Source organism: Pseudonaja textilis, chromosome 9 (assembly GCF_049901715.1).
Source record: "Pseudonaja textilis isolate UNSWEBS1 chromosome 9, rPseTex1.2, whole genome shotgun sequence".
Taxonomy (NCBI): Eukaryota; Metazoa; Chordata; class Lepidosauria; order Squamata; family Elapidae; genus Pseudonaja; species Pseudonaja textilis.
Genome location: NC_141998.1, coordinates 8,541,495 through 8,559,733, shown reverse-complemented (window position 1 = coordinate 8,559,733; position 18,239 = coordinate 8,541,495). Strand labels below are relative to the sequence as shown.

Sequence of the window (18,239 nt, the reverse complement as noted above, 5' to 3'; positions counted from 1 at the left end):
CTGAAGATGATGAATGAGACTTCATCGAAACGTTGCCTAGATACTTTCGAATCTTACGCGGGAGAAAACCCGAACAACCAAAGATCCACATATATATATATATATATATATATATATATATATATATATATATATATATATATATATATATATATATGGTAAGTTAATTTCATTCATCTATGAAGTATATTTTTAATAGTTCCATGTGACACATCTTTTCACAGAACACAAAGATATGCCCATTTTTAAAATACACTTATTTTTTTTTTGTCAAAGCTGCTCTTTTGCTGACTTATATCACCATGTAATAATGTATACAGAAATAATGAATATGATCGCCACAAGCAGAAGTTCATTTCAAAGTGGAAGCTGACTCTCACTGATAAGGAAATGACTCACAGAAAAGACATTTCACTGAATTAACATCAAATTTTAATGACTATCAGTTGAAATTAATGGATACTTTTCTAGAATGGCTAAAGAGGGAAGATTTATCCAGTGAGTATGTACCACACCATGAAATTCAAATCCTCTCCCCATTCCCCCTTTTTTGACAGAAATGCTACTGTAACGCCCTTTCTGTATCAGCCTGAATTTGATCATTGATCTGGTTAAAAAAAAGAGGCTAAAAAGTGGTGGTGGTGGTGGGAATCCTTTGAATTGAAGACACCGGCTCAAATAGAGCCTGGTTCTTCTCCAACATTATTTGTTTGTTTATATATCCTCAGGCCACTCATAAATTCTTTTTCATTTATTGCATTGGTCTTACTCTTCTGATTGTAACCGGACAGAATCATTGGGTGGCCCAAAATTGATTAAATAAATAAATAACATAACATAAAGAATTCCAGGAATTTGTTTTTTTTAAAAAATTAGGTTAATTTTGTACAAATACAAGATGATGTTTATAGTGTTCCCTCCTGCTACTTTCTTCATACCCACAAACCTGTGCATGGGGTGCCCTGAGATTAGTAATCAGCAGATCCATAGATTTAAGTTTCACTTGCAACACTCAAAAGAAATAGCCACAAGGTAAACAGGTGGGAAAATTTCAGATTACAACAATGTCTTCCCTTATCAAAACGCTGTTCAGATAACCAAGAAATTGTTCCATATATCAACATAATGAGAACCAGCTAATAAAAAAGCACTATTCAAAGCTCAATGCACTCACCCAGTCACATACAAAACTGGAAGTTTAGGCAACCATATACACTTATTCAGAAATGAATCACCTGGAATCTCAGAGAACTGGGATGTAATTCAACTCAGGAACAAATTATTTTTTTTAAGTGCCCTCTGAATCTAACTATGTTTGAAGACAAAATGAATTTCTTGATTTGTTAAAAACTATTGCACAACATGTAATAGTAGGTAGTGAAGAAAAAGGTGAAATCATAGAATCTGTGGTTATAGATAAGAAAAGCATGCTCATTAAGTTCCTTTAACCATGATGGTAGCATTAGTTTGCAATGTCACAGGAAACTGGCAGAGTACAAGTGGTAAAAACCAGTGCTAGGAAACGTGACAGAGTGACTAATTATAACTGTATGCAAAGAGCAAAATATCAGATCAAACTTACTGGTTCACAATCCATTTCAGATTTATTATTTATTAAAGTACAAGCATTCTCTTCTGTTTGAATATCCATCACACCTTTGAGAAAAGCAATAGAGTTGTTGTCAGGCTACAAAACTTTTTTCCCATTCAATTAACAAGAATGAACTTTTGAAAACCAAACGTATCAAAAGGAATCCTTTATTGAGATGAGACAATTCATGTAGGAGTTCAAAGCAGCATCTAAGGTCTCTCAGGCATACAGGGAGAGATAAGGGAGTTTAGAACCCTTCCCTTATCTTGATGTGTATTTAATGAAATAAAAGCCAGTATGTTAATTCCCCCACCCCACCCCTTTTGTAAGGAATGATCTTTTTCACAGTTTCCCAGGGCATACCTAATTTTCCCTCACCCCCTTTCAGAATGAACTTTTCCAGAGGGTCCCAGGACACATCTCATTGTGGAATTTCTCATCTCCTGGCTGTGCCTCTCAGAGGTGATAGGTTCCGGCCATCTGGGTTTCCTCCCTCCATTGTATCATAGGTTATACAAATTCGATATAAGATTAAATATATTCAAGATACATCAAGAAAGGATTTCTTTATCCGTCTCCCCCCCTTTTTCTTCTTCCACCGAAGAAATGACAGATACATGGATCTGACAGTTGTGTTTTGTGCATCTTTTTTATACACAAAACAAAAGAGAATCTGGTTCTCAAAATGGCATTTGTTTGTCTTAACATTAAGCTAGTCCTCTTGTTGATTTTGTTTTTGATGGTTACACATTTGTAGACCCTATGATCAGACAGCCAGTTTGGTCTGGTGGTTAATGCACCAGGTTAGAAAGCAGGAGTCCGTAAGTTCAAGTCTTGCCTTAGCCATGTGAAAGCCAGCTGGGTCAGCTAGTCCAGGGATCCCCAACCTCTGATCTGTGGAATGGCACTGGGCTGCACAAACAAATAAATCCCCATCCACAGGATGCAGGCAGCATGTGAAACATTTTTTTGAGGAAAAACCTCTCTCTGTGGAACAAGTCCCAGGGCCTGCTGAGTTAGTCTATTCAACCCAATGGGGAAAAGGAAGGTATGTTGAATATGTTGGCTGTCTTGTGTTATTTTAAAAATAAAGGGAAGAAGGGAAGAAAGGAAGGAAAGAAGGAAGGAAGGAAGGAAGGTGGGAGGGAGGGAGAAAGGAAGGAGGGAAGGAAGGAAGGAGGGAGGGAGGGAGGAAGGAAGGAAGAAGGAAGGAAGGAGGGTGGGAGGAAGAAAGGAAGGAAGGAAGGAAGGAAGGGAGAGAGGGAGGGAGGGAGGAAGGAAGGAAGGAATCTACTGAAGAACAAAGGTTCCAGATCAGATGCTACCAAAAAAGAGGCCAATAGAAGACCAATGCGATAAGCATGAGTTAACAACAGTTCAAAAGTAGGCAATGTATGTGTTTGAGAATGAGAAGGCTTCAGGTCAGCCTTGATCTGGGCAACTGTTTGGACAATTCTTGCAGTTTTCCTGGCAACATTTTCAATAATTTTCTGCTGCCTTCTCATATTCTGTTTCTAGCCCAGAGTCTTTAACCACTTACATTAAACTTTCTCAAAGTAGTCATTACTGACCCCCCAAAAAATCCTAAAATCTGGTCTCTATTAGAAGAAATGTGGAATGACTCAACACAGCAACTGGATGAGGGCAACTAAAATCTGGACAATCCCAAATGTGTGTTTGGGAGAAAATAATCACAATGATCCTAATTTTCACACAGGGCTTTTTTTTTAAAAAAAATGTTCAGGTTCAATACCTTTTTTTAAATTACCTTTTTAATTACTGCAATTTTGGTTGTTCTCATAAAATCTTAGCTGACCATGGACTTCCAAGTAAGTTGTTTCTCTTAATAGTGAAAGGGGCAGGTTTATAAAAGAAGAGAATAATTATATTTTTTCATAGCAGGTGTGTTAATTGTTGCTAATTGTACATCTCATGTACAATTTCACTTGCTGTTAGAATCCTGAATCTAAATCTTTTTTTCCCCACAGATTTGGTAACTTTGAGCTGTGTCAATTTCAGCTCGCAGAATTCCTCAGTCAGCATGTTGGCTGGGGAATTCTGAGAGTTGAAGTTCTCACATCTTAAAGTTGTCAAGTATAAAAAAATACATTGGTTTAAATCAAAAGTGATTGATTGGATCACCACTTTAAAACAAAGTTTCAAAGCACACACCTAAATCAATTCAGAAGATTGAATAACATCAGGTGCTTGTGAATCATTTGAAAATTCAAAGGATGCCAACATCTGTTTTTTTACTGAATACTGTAATCAAATTAATTCAATATTACTTTTATCATAGGCTTAAAGTGAACTATATTAAATATTGTTGTTGAACTGGAAATTTGAATCAAATCAAACTGCCTTCTTGAAATGAATTACAAATTAAAATTGAATCTTGACTAATTTCCATAACCCCTCTATTTCACAATAAAGACTGAACAGCAAACTTATTCCGAATAATTTATTCAGCTACACCATATGCATATCATTATTGGTCAATAAACCCTTGATAATTCATTATTTTTATTACAAATTATTTCCACACAAAAAGAATTCATTGGATACAATATAAATTATACTCTATAAATAAAATATATAGCATCAGTAATAATACCACATACATTTTTTTCATTCATCTATAAACATTAAAATGTTAACGCTCAAATTTCAACATAAATTTAAATTTAAAACATATGTATATATGTGTGTGTGTGTCTGTGTCTGTGTGTTTTTTCTTGAGTATAAATAACTTCTAAATTCTTTCAGCAGCCCAACAGTTAAAATGTTTCAAAAATTAAATTCAAAATTATATGACATAAAAATAACTGAGAAAGTAACTGAACTGAACCATTATTTCAGCTAGGGACAGGGAAAAAGTCATTTTTTCTTAAATTATTTATTTAGTTAATTTTTTCCCATTTTAAAGGTATAAAATACATATTTCTGAACAACAAATGGTTACATTCAAAGAAAATTTCATAATGTGTAGCCTGATTTTATAACACAGAGTCAATGAAAGTAAGACTTGGAACCATAATTATCCTGTCCAAAATTTGGTTGAAGACTCCAGAACCATTATAAAAACATCCATACAATTGTAATTTTTACTTAGATGTCAGCAGGAAAGTATGAAACATATAGTACCAACATTATTAACTAGATTTGGTTCATTTAATTTTAATTAAAATTGATTAAAATTAAATTCTAAGTTTGTCGTAGCCTCATCCATCTTTTGGACTGTAGCTCCAAGATCTTACTCAAATCTTTTTCAGATTATTTTATTTTATACTTCTTGATGCAACCCATAAGAAAGCAATAACCATTCTCTACTACTTTAACAAGTACAGGTTGAAAGTTGTAGATATACCTTCCTTCCACCCTCTCCCTCACCCCATAATACATTATTATTTTCATTGAATTAGGTTAATCTGATCTGAATAATGAATAGGAAATTCTTCAGTAGAATTAACTTCCAAATAAATGCAGATTAAAATGTGTCCAGATTATGTTGCTGTGAGACATCTACAAGAGTGCAGTGCAAAAAAGGAGGAAATAGTAGTTCTCAACTTGCAACAGTTCATTTAGTAACCGTTCAAAGTTGCAACAGCACTGGAAAAAGTGAATAATGACCATTTTCCATATTTGACCATTGCAGTACTTCCATGGTCACATGATTCAGACACTTGGCAACTGAATCATGTTTAATGATGGTCACAGTGTCTCTGTGACCTTCTGGCAAGCAAAGTCATTGAGGAAGTCAGATTCACTTAACAACCACATTACTAATTTAACAACCTTAAGATTCACTTAACAATCACAGCAAGGAAGGTTGTAAAATGAGGCAAACCCCTCACTTAGCAACAGAAATGCTGGGCTCAGTTGTGGTCATAAGTCGAGGACTCTCTGCATTACAATATCTCATTCTGCTTCTTATCATATTGCATGTGATGGATATCTTAACATTAGGGCAGAGCTTAGTAGATGTTTGGCATCCCCAATGAGTCATTTATGATGTGACTGATTTTGCACACCGAAGATAGACAGATTCTTTAAAAACTTGCCTTTCTGCAAGATGCTAACTTGTATTAGAGTTGAGCTTGACCCCTGGATGTCTCTGTGTCTCTTAGAGTGTTGCATAATTTCAGCCCAATTGGTTAGCTTACTATACAAAGGCCAGGAAAAGGAATGATTCACTAGCAGTTGGCAACATAAAACATATTTTTAAAAAATCATCATCAATATATTGCAACAACCAGCAAATAAATAAATAAATAAATACACAGATAAATAAATACACAGATAAATAAATAAATAAATTCAAAGGTTTCTCGGTTAATAAATATATTCAGATTGTGTTTCCTTTGGATAGCACCTCTGATCAGAGCCTTAAGGAGCATCTTGGTTTCTTCAGCGGACAGAAGCTAAGTGCAAAATGTCATTGTGGGATCCTTCTTCCCAAAAGGAAGCTTTCAAGAAACAAATCCTTATGCTGCAACATTCCACTCTTTCAGTTGATCTAGGAGATTTTGAAGAAGTAGCTTGGGTCTTCCTTGAATGGTTGAACAATCCTGACCTGACTGTTATTAAAAAGAAAGATTGTAGTGAAACTTAACAATTTAAAGACTTTTAAGTTGCCATTTACCAGAAAGTAGGAAGTTTGACAGCTAAAGTTTCTTAACTGAATATGACATGGATTCCCTGATACAATCTACCTTCTGAATATATAATCAATCTATATGATATAGCTAAATTGTTTCTCCTATAATACCCATATGTTATATAATGATAAAGTATAATAGCCTTATATGATCTATTTATCAAATTCTTTTGACCATTATTATCAACCTATGCACATAGAAAACACACGTGCATACATCTAAAGGCATACAATTACACTCACTTACTAAGACTATGCTGCACACCAAACCACAAGGTAACACTATACAACTAACAAGCTTTGTCCAAATAAATAAATCTGCCAGCTCATAAGTGATGACTTAATTCACTCAACTTGCTGAGACAATGGATGGATTTCTATACTTCTATTCTGAACTATAGACCAATGAAACACCATTTTGGCTTAGTCTGAACTAATGCTGTTACCATTGTTGTAAGAATATTGCAGGAAATGCTTTATTTGAATGCAATTGATGCAAACAATTCATTTAGATGTGGTAATTAACTTCCACTGGTAGGGAAAATCACACATTTAAAATGCATGTTTTCAGCGCCTTGACATCCTGCTACAATTGCTACCAGTGAAAGTTAACTAATATCTCTCCAGCATCACTTTTCTTTTCCAAGGTGAAAGCTGGAAAAGAAAAGAGTTCCAAATCCAATGTCTTTCTCCATCATCTTTGTTGAAGAGATGCAAATGTTATTTCTTGTATAATCATACACTATAAGCTAAGGAATATATTCTTTAAAAGGTGCATTCTAGCCCAATTTGCTATAAACATAGAGGTTACAAATAGACTTAATAAATGAAGGGATGAATTATAATGTGTAGGAGATGGCCAGGAGGGAGGGGTGAAATGCATCATCAGTCAAGAGTCCCTATGTGCCCACAAGAGATCTAAGTCTAGCCCACCTTGAATTCCTTCTTCACTTCCACTAATTTCCTTTGACTGTTAGTGGTTCAGATTCTTATAGAGAGCTTAAGCTTGCAATAAATCTTTATGCTCATTTGAATTGAATTTCTCTGGCACTTGACATAATGGTTCATTTCTGATTTTTCCTTCCTTGTTGCATTACAACGAAGTGAGTAGATATATTTTGTACCACTGCAGTTACACAGATTTTTAATTATTAAGCTCTCCAGGATATCATAATGCTTTCACACTGTTAACAGGATATCAGTGGAACATATGAGCGATTCTGGATTTCTGCCATATCTGCCATGTTATACCCATCTCTGCCACTAAGGCAAAAACTGACAACAGTTTTATCATTGTTAAAACATTTTAGATTGTCTCTTGAAAACACACTGGAGAATTGTTACATACGTTTTCTGGGCCAGGCCACTCCTTACTAAGATCAGAAATGATAGTGTCACAACTGGGATGTGAAACGAGTTGTTTCATTTTTCCCAATGACTCGGCAAAAATCTTCAGGTTATTTTTTATGCAGCCATCCTGAAAGGTGAAAATGAATTCAAGGGTTAGAATACAATTGTAAATATGCTACCGCTAGCCAGATAAGGGATTCTGGAGTGATGCTACAATCAAAAGAACACACACACAGAGTTTTATTCCAGATGCATTCACCATATTAGAAGCATTCTAAGGCCAAAGACAGAACAAAAGCTAAATTGGATGCAATTAAAATATAAATAAGATTGTCCATGTGAGCATGTATAGTTTTCTTTTCTGACATATTTTTAGTGTCTTTTGAGAGGCTCACAAAGTCACATTTAAGGGTATCAGTAGCCAAAAATGGTCCACAAGTCTCAGATTGTATACTTACTGTATATTGGCATTATAATAGAGAGTAACTCAATATCTGTCTGTCTGCTTCTTTATGGTTTGATCTCTTTTTCATGTGCCTATAATTCTTATTCTACCCATGACAAATTAGTGGCCCCATTTTTCAATAGAAACAGATGACAGATTTTTAAAGTAGCTACATTTAAAAAGCCTCATTGTTTGTATATCTTATACTTCACTTATTCTGTTCATTCCATCAAATGCTTCTAACAAGGAATGGCTTAAGCACCATCCAAAGCTGGCAAATTTAGTGTGCTTGGATTTATTTAGAGAAATTTGGATTTAAGAGTACACATGATAGACAATCATGTCTCTATTGTACCCAATCCACTAGTCTTAAAGAAAGGAAAACATTTATAAGCTATTTCCAGGCAGAACCTAAATGATCTAGATTATGTAGCTTTTGCAATATTTTCTACAGTTTTGTCAGTTAGAACATACCCTATCAGTGATATTACTAAGTTTGACAATGGTAATCCTTTTTTCCCCTTGAAATTTGATTGTCTTTCCTGAAATTGGTTTCTACTTTTGGCAGCTTAAATGACCTTTATCTTGACAAAATGTTTCTATACAGAATAGCTGGCTGTAATGCCACAACTCTAGTCTCTTTCCCACATTAGAAACTTTTCTTTTAGAGTCATCCAGCTATTGTGGCTTTGTAACATTTTAACAAGGCCTGGGTGATGCTCTGAAAATATTATATTGAATAGAGGAACCCCTGGAAGGGACTTCGGGTCTTTTTGTGGTATATGGTGCACTCACTTCTGAAGGCAAGCCATTCCACTGGTAAATTGTTCAGTTAGGATGCTTCCCCTTAATTCTAGGTTGCTTGATTAATTTCCATCCATTGTTTCTTGTCTTGCCTTCTGGTGCTTTGGAAAATAGGTCTTCTTTGTGGCAACGCCTCAAATATTGGAACACTGCTATCATGTCAATCCCCAGTACTTCTCTTCTCTAGACTAAAGGTAAAGGTAAAGGTTTCCCTTGCACATATGTGCTAGTTGTTCCTGGCTCTAGGGAGAGGTGCTCATCTTCATTACAAAGCCAAAGAGCCAGCACTGTCCAAAGATGTCTCCATGGTCATGTGGCCAGCATGACTAAATACCAAAGGCTCCTGGAATGCTGTTCCCTTCCCACCAAAGTGGTCCCTATTTTTCTACTTGCATTTTTTACATGTTTTTGAATTACTAGGTTGGCAGAAGCTGGGACAAATAATGGGAGCTCACTCCGTTATGCAGTGCTAGGGATTCAAACCATTGAAGTGCCGACCTTTCTGATTGACAAGCTCAGTGTCTTAGCCACTGAGCCACTGTGTCCTCTTCTCTCTCTCTCTCTCTCTCTCTCTCTCTCTCTCTCTCTCTCTCTCTCTCTCCCCAATTCCTGCAACATTTCCTGAGTCATATGTTTTTTCAATAATATACATAATTGGTGAGAGAATGACTCAGGCCTTGGAGAATCAAACTGAAATTGATGACCATCCCTTTATGCATGTTTTCATATTAAGGCATGTCCATGAGTGGCCTATTAGATATTTTTTTTAATTTTACATAGTTGTATCATAAGCTTGAAAGGATGATTTATTTCTAAATGCTGCAGCAGTGATTCAGAAATAAGGAGTGATCAAATGAAAAGCATATTTAATGTTCCATTTGTGGTGCACTTGGCTTACTATGATACATGATGTGTTAAAACATTAAATTCCAAAGGCTGATGGGAATTCATTATTTCATCCTCCAAGGAATTAGTTGACAATAAAGTCTTTATTTTAATCTTTACTTTGCATAAAGAACAAATGAGCTTTTGAAAGCTCTGTCAGCAAAAGGTAAAATCACTCCGATCCCATATCCTGCCATCCTCTTTTCCGCATTGCTGAGAAGTCCTAACTAATAGAATTCTTAAAGTCTAGATGTTTAAGGAGTAAGAGGAGAGGTCCACAATTTTGCTATGATAATGATAATAATAATGGAATAACACAGTTGGAAAGGACCTTGGATGCCTTCTAGTCCCTGCTCAACCATTACAATGATAGAGCACCCAAAACTGCTGGAGGCAAGCTGTTCCACTGGTTAATTGTTCTCACTGTCAAGAAATTTCTGCTTAGTTCTAGGTTGCTTCTCTCCTTGATCAGATTCCATCCATTGTTTCTTGCCTTGCCGTCTGTTGCTTTGAAAAATAGATTGAACCCCTCTTCCTTGTAATTATACAAAGAATAACATATTACACTGGAGATTTATGTAATCCTCATCTAGGACATCCTTAGAACTAGTATGATTTGGATATAAGTACAAAATACCTGCAGATGTTACATGAAAATATGATGCAACTGCTATGTAATATACCCTATCACAATATTAAACAAAAAATTGCTCCATTGTAATGATGGACATTCAATTAAGCAGCCGACTTATAAATTTCCAATAATTGGATTAGATATTCATTACCAATAATAGTCTCTCAAGTGCAGTTCACTAATTAAATCCTGATACTGCCTGTCTTTTATCCTTCACTGATGATATTACTTCAATAATATGCCTATGGTTTCTTTAAACTAAATCTTGCATTAACCTTGAGAGTAATTTACCTTCACAATGTCCAGTAGAATGTTTGACTTGAAAATCTACACGAAGCATGAATAAAAGTACTATAACACTGTATTTAAAGTGTTGAGATAAAGTGGAAGATTATTTTAGCTTTCTGAAGTGGTTGGAGCTTTTTATTTCTCTTTCATTATCTCACCTTTCTAGTTGTCCACCTGCTCCATGGAAATTCAACATGGTGTCACATTGAAAAATAAGAAGCTAGGGAGACTGCATACTGACAAATAGATTTTTGTATAAGACAAGTTCCCATGCACTCTTCACTAAATCATAAGTAAGGTAAGTCCAGGGGCTCTATTTCCCATCTACGAGAATATGAAAATATTCACATTCATTTTCTTTTAAAAAATTGACAGCAATATCTGTTCTATCATCTTGAATGAGAATAGTTGGCAGGGGATGCTAAGAAAATGCATTTATCATCAACCCAGCTTTGGCTGAAAGATATTTATATTTCTAAGGAAAAACGATTATGCTTTGGAGCTATTCTTCTAAATGTTAATAACACACATTTGTTCTTTCAATCTCTCCTAACACCAGCCCAACGTGGGGTTGCCACTGAAGTTATGATTGTGAAGCAAAGAGCCATGGTGGCACAGCGGTTGGAATACGGTATTCCAGGCTCACTCACTGCTCACTGCCAGGAGTTCGATTCTGACTGGCTCAAGGTTGACTCAGCCTTCCAGCTTTCCGAGTCTGGTAAAATAAGGACCCAAATTGTTGGGGACAATATGCTGACCCAGTAAACTACTTAGAGGGGCACTGTGTAAAGCACTGTGAAGGTCTAAGTGCTATTGCTATTGTTATTATTAAGAAGATTGTCCATGTACATCCCTGCAGAGATACCAGGTAGGGGAACCATGTTCCCCTTGCAAACAGTGCATCTACAAATGTTTTGTATAGCATAATCACAACAGTCAATGTTGTGTTTGAAATTTCTTCACCCCATTTTCTTGGTTATATTTTTTTCATTGCTTACCTCTAATGTTTCTGGAATATCTACCAAGGGTTCTGGAACATCATTTTTCATCTGAAAATAACAAATGTCAGGTCATTATTAGGTATCTGCTTTAAAAGCAAAGAGTTAACAGTTCATTATTTTGCAGGAGCCTTTTACACGGTTTTGGCAGGAGCCTTTTTCATAGTTAAGATACTGAAGTCAAGTTGCAGAACTGTCAATAGTTTTGCTACCTGAGACAAAAAATAAGATGGTATGAGTTGCTAGCTAATACTGGAGAAGAAATATGGTAATCCCTGTATTTTATCTTATCAGTGAGATGGGCAGCAAATAAATTTAATACATGAATAATAATGAATACAACTAAATTACAAGAAGCATTTTGACTGCCCAGTAGGCTGCATGTAACATAACACTCTTCTTCAACAGGCCATTGTCACCTCCTAAAATTTGCCAGTCAAAATTATAGGCTTTCAGAATATTTCATTTTTCAGATATTTCTCTTTGTGTGTTGAAGTATCACTGTAAAATTGATACAGATTCACTGATGACCACTCACTGCCCTCAAACCACATGAAGACCATAGGCTAGTTTCACACAACCTTTGGGTTAATTTCAAAGCCTAGTTACAAGACAGCAGTCCAAACTCTGCCAAGAATGGTTCATTCTTACAGCCAGAGACTTCCAAAACCAAGAAAATGAGGATCCTTGTCATTTTTAGACTTTTGTTCTCCTCACTTTTTGTTCCAGCCTTGCCTATTGGTTAGGCCACCCAAGTGAGTATTCTTGAAGGCATGAGCAGCAGAATAAAAGGTTGTCCATCCTTCATGAACTAGCTTCATGATTTGGCTGAACATTTTGAAAGTTGATCACAATGGGATTCCAGTGATTTCTTTCCATTTATATCTTGCCATGCCATCTCCTTAAACTTGTGTCAATTATTCATCCAGAGTATTGAAAGATTTTACTTGTTGAAAAACCAAGCTACAAGTTGGACTTTTTCATTCAAGTTCTCCTCAAATACAGAGTAGCGTTTGATATGGAAAAGGGATTTTTGCATTAGAAGAGAATTAGACAAATATAGACAGATTTTCTCCATTGTCTGCTTACATACCTTAGTCAAGAAGATGTTCATACATGTTACAGCTTCGTTAAGAGGAGTCTTGAATTTCTCTATTGGCATACAACTGACATAAGTGCCAATGCAAAGAAAGATCAAATAGTTAAAGACCATTGTGATGAGAAATAGATCCTTCAGTTTCCTCAGGTGAACCTGGTAAAACTTTGAATGTTCTTCTCATATATATGCATATCTCTCATAGTAACGGAAATGATTAATATCTCCCATAAAGCAAGCAAACTCAGTGGAGATACAGACTAGAGGAAATTATCTCAAGCAATGGAATCTGCTCATTGCATATCTGATGTTGAGACATGTCTTGAAATGAGGAGAGTTTTTATTCTAAAAAAAGATGTTTGCAGATAAGGATATGGGGCAACCAAATTCTACACATCCTCTTCAGTTTCATTTTATGCCACTGGCACGTTTGTACTCAAGTTCCACCCTCACCCCAAGGATTGCTAAGACAGAAATATATATTTAGTTAAATGTTATTTGGAATTATTCAACAACAAACTAATTTCTTGGATGTCTTATATATCTGTAACTAGAGCTACCTTATCTGGGCTACAAAAAAATAGGAATATTCCAATATTCCAATTGATTAATTTGCTTGTTTCTCTCCTTTCTGAAAGTTTGAAATGAAAAAGGTAATAATAGAATTAAGTATGCATATATTGAATGTATAACTATTGTCACATTTGTATGTAAAAGTGATGACCCGGAAATATGTTGTCCACTAAAAAGAGCTTTTTTTTGTTTTTATGTGAAAAATTGAATAAAAATTGTGTGTGGGGGTGGGGGGAGAAAAGAAAGACACATTGTGACTGATTAGATAGAGTTGAAGAGCACTGTGCATGGTTGGATCTTTTTCAGGATGATGATGATTGATGATGACGATGATGATGATATCAAACCCATATGCTGCCTGACTCCAAATGACTCTGGATCAGTGGTGGTTTCAAAAAAATTTACTACCAGTTCTGTGGGTGTGGCTTGGTGGGCATGGCATGGCTTGGTGGGCATGGCTTGGTGGGCATGGCAGGGGAAGGATACTGCAAAATCTCCATTCCCTCCCCACCCCACTAACCTGCTTTCTAGCTCCGTTCTCCTGTGCAGGGCAACAAAAGAAGACCCAGCCGATTAGCTGGGACTTGGGAGACAGAGAATAGATGGGGAAGGGGCCAGTTAGAGGTGGTATTTGCCAGTTCTATGAACTATTCAAAATTTCCACTACTGGTTGTCCAGAACTGGTCAGAACCTACTGAATGCCACCTCTGCTCTGGATGGTTCACAAAAAAATGAAGAAATCAATACAATCAATAAAATATAAAAATGACAAGCATGTCAAAGCAAGGAGTCAAAGTCTTGGGTAAAGAGCGAGGTCTACACAGCTTTTCTAAACAATAGCAGAGTGGGGGCCCATCTCATAAGAAACAAGAGGGAATTTGCAGAGGGCAGGGACTGCTAATTTATTTTATTTTAATTATTTAATTTAATATGGGGTTGTCAATTAACTTTTTGTGTGTTCTGAAAACATCCTGTCTTTCACTGAATGTAGTTAAGAATGATGGGGGTACAGATCTTAGGAGTTGGGATAGGCTTCTTTTTTTCAGCTTTTGTTTCTGTTGTTTTTTTTAAACTTTTATAAGTCAGTGTTGTTTTGATGATTAGCTAATTTGTTTTTACTTTCTGAAAGGATCCGTCTTTTCTGAAGGCATCACTATAATCTCATTATCTATCAACTTGAGCATCTGCAAAATTAGGCCAGTCTGAAAACAGAAATCAATTGCTGTGCATGACAATCTCCTTCAAATAGTTCTTTAAGATGGCAGCAGCTAAGAAGACAGAATTACCTATAATCAAAGGCACAAGGAGAAAATATGTTACATTTGGAAAACAAAGTACTTAATTACCAGATTTTCTCCCTGTATTCACATCATTCATTGATTAACCTTCCTTAGTTTAGCTCACTTGGGATGAGGAAGTATTTTATTTTGTTAGTATTTACAAGATGGCATGGGAAAGCGGGCAAATGATGACATATCTTTAATGATGTTATTAGATAAATGCCACAATTTTTGTATGATGTCGGTATGTCATGATGGAGTTTGGATGTTAATCCATGCCTAGTGTCATTTTACATCCTTGTGGGTTGCTGCAGGTACAGTTAGCTCTTATTTTGTTAAAAAAATGATAGCCATCCTTGACTCCATGTTCATTTAACACTTTTAGATATTTACACTGATCCTAATGGATATTCATTATCAGATGATTAGAGCACATAATCATGACCTGCCTGGGTGAAGGATTCGTATTGATCTAACTGTAAAATCAATATGTTCACTTTTCAAGGGCCACACTTCATATGACCTATATTCCAATGCACTCCACAATGCCTATCATTGCACATCTATCTATATACCTTTAAAAGTCTCATTGCCATGACCTTTAACTGGGTGAAGCATGGATCATAGGGCAAAAGTTTTTGAACCAAGGTACTTCAAATGGGCTAACTTATAGAATGTGTCCAAAATTCGGGACACATGACTCCCGAGGGATTGAAATTTGGGAAAGTTGTGCTATTGGAAGCTGCTGCAGAACTGCTAGGCTTCTAGTGGGGTTATATGATCTTCATTTTCAATACACTGTGACAGTTTCCCAGGCAGTCCTGCAATCTCTTGCTCTCTCCCCCATCCAGCAATCACTTACCTGCTGGATGGGATGGGATGGGATGGGATGGGATGGGATGGGAAGGGAAGGGAAGGGAAGGGAAGGGAAGGAAAACGTTCTAATACTCTTTGCCAGATTCCCATAAGGAAGTTCAGTGGGGAAGCCAGCTGTTACTACTGCTCCCACTGTTTTCCCCCCACCCTTGGTCATTCTTTTTCTCTCTTTAGGGAAGGATGTAGCTCTGAAATGATCACCCAGTTGGATCATAGGTTGTCAAATGTATATTAGGATTGTAGACATTATGGTGACTTCTTCTACTTCTACAGCCAGATGGAGGTCTAACAAGAAAGACAGAAGTGTGATATATATTTCATTATAGTTATATATCATTGCACTTCTGTACATAATATAAAACACTTTTCCCAAACTGGTGCCTTCCAGAGGTGCAACTGCAAATAGAAAAGGAGGCCTCTGGTCAATTATGCCTACTTTTGAAAATAATTTTTCTCTTCATAAAGTTGTGATATCTGAGCAGCATCAACTATCAAATTCTTGGAAAGTGCTGCTATCACATTATACTCCTTGGTACAAGACTGCTTTTGTGTGCCATTTAGGGAATATTCTTATATATTTTCTATCTCTTCCCGTTTGTATTTCTGTGTAATTTTAACATTTTGGTGGGTTTTGGTTCTCTTTTATGATTTGAAAGCTAATTTTCCTCTATTCCAGTTAGAAGACAATAAGTTAACAAACTTGTTAAAACATATCTTGTTCTCTCTCTTTTATGTGCAAGCTACTTTTAAGTTTAACTTAGGGTCACATAGTTTGATTGATGACCAAGGTCAATTAAATCACTGTTCGGCAAAGCCAGAAATTTCTTTGAGAACATGTCCAGGTTCCTCTTTTTTTTCTTTTTCATAATTCCCCATTGCTTTGATATATCTAGCAAGGTGAGCACGATAGGAAATGCAGTCCTTGAAGGTGACAATCTACTTTGTAATGTTAATGTTATGAATGGAGCAATTTATTCTTCAGATGTAAATCAAACAGTTGTAGAGAGGGGTTTAAAAAAGAACAGAAGTTATATTTGTACCTTAATCTACCTTGATCTAAAGGATGAAAAGGTTCATGAGGAACCTAAGACATCTGAGAATTAGGCAATTCTGAGTTGTATGTATGTTTTATATTCAGAATAAGGTTAAATGCATGTTCAGAAGAATAAACTGAAAGCAGAACACTGATACTCTTCACAGCAAGAAAGCAGTGAGTTTGTTCTACAATGCTGTAGCTATCCCAATAACTTTAATACAATCTTATGTTGGTCTATGACTGCAATCAATTTTTGGTTTGGTTTTTTTTTAACACAACCTAAAAATAGAATGGAAATGAGTTATTGGTGTTATTTCCAATAATACTTGTAGATCTGGATGTACCAATATGAAATTATCAGCACTGCCAATAAGTGGCTGAGTTTCAATGGTGTAGCTTTAGGCCATGTAGGAAAATGAGATGGTTTAAAAGTCACAATGAAAACACTTTGCTTCTCCGAAGCCTCTCATCTTCAAACTAAACACAATCAAGGAGTTATGCCTTTAAGTAAAGAGACCTGATGATGAAATTGTGACATATTAGCCAATTTTAGATATTTGAAGAATTGCCACATAGATGATGGAACAGATTTTTCTCACTGATATTCTAGCGTGTGCATCACAAACAAGTTCAAATTATTTAAAAAGGAGTTTCAAAATACATGGAAGAAAAATTCACTGGACATACAAGGTCCATAGAAGAAGATACTTCCTTCAAATGCAATAGACCACTCTTCATAAGAGGTTTTGAAGTAGATGGATAATTATAGATCAAGAAAACTATAGAAAGAAATTTCAGTAGAAGGTTAGGCTATTACTTTTGATGCACCTGAATTTAATATTTCGATTTATAGAAGTTGGCAGGTTCAAGATACAAGATATATTTATATTCTGCATAAATTGCAAAACCTTGAGAACAAAATGTTTATTGGAATGAATTTTTTCTTGTGGGTGTAATCCATCATACATAATAATGTATGCTCCTCTGTCAAAATACTATATACATATGCACACACAAACATATATACACATATACACCTGTATGCCACTGTTCATCTTATAACCAATCAATTCACATTCTTTGACTGTGTGAAACTCATTTGTAATTGATAAAATGGCTTCTGGGCCTGTGGGTGTATGGAAGAATGAGAAAACTTAGTGAAGACACATTTTGAAGAGGAATATGAGGTCCTAAATGAACATATCTGTGGTTTTGGTTTTTGTTTTATGACAATAGCAGGGAACTTCACTCCTTCTCGAAATGATATTCCTATATTGCAAACTGTTTCTTTCCTCCTTAGCTCAAAATAAACTGACATTGGTAGATATTTCAAGGCCAAACCAGAGCAGCAATAGTCTTTATCAAATCAAATATTTTTATTTCGAAAAACTTTTTATGGTTTCTGGCCTATTTCATGCCTTATCAAATAAGGGTTATCCCCCTCTCCCCCCCAAAAAACCATTTTAAGTCTCTGAACAGGAAGTAGACATATATCAAGTAAGGAACTTAGTGGTTTACTGATAAAGAGCTGTATTACTCAAATTATATTGATATCGCTTTGACTTTTTCCTCTTGAATGTTGAAGAATCATGGAAAACCTGAAGTTCAGTAATCCCCATTTTGAACTTATTCCTGTTTCCATGATTAGAAATCCCCAGGTCTTGGTAAATGAGTTTTGAATATTTAATCTTGAGGTTAGAAATTCTTTAAATTTTTTCTTACAGTA

General features: G+C 35.7%; 1 long non-coding RNA gene across 1 annotated transcript; it reads right to left on the bottom strand.

Annotated features, from left to right (window-relative positions):
• Window positions 1-4,091: 4,091 nt before the first annotated feature.
• Window positions 4,092-11,912, bottom strand: LOC148125028 (uncharacterized). Its single transcript, XR_015744623.1, has 3 exons — window positions 11,653-11,912; window positions 7,597-7,725; window positions 4,092-6,168 (listed from the first exon to the last, which is right to left on the bottom strand). It is a non-coding gene; the product is annotated as an uncharacterized LOC148125028 (long non-coding RNA).
• Between the last annotated feature and the right edge of the window lie 6,327 nt (window positions 11,913-18,239).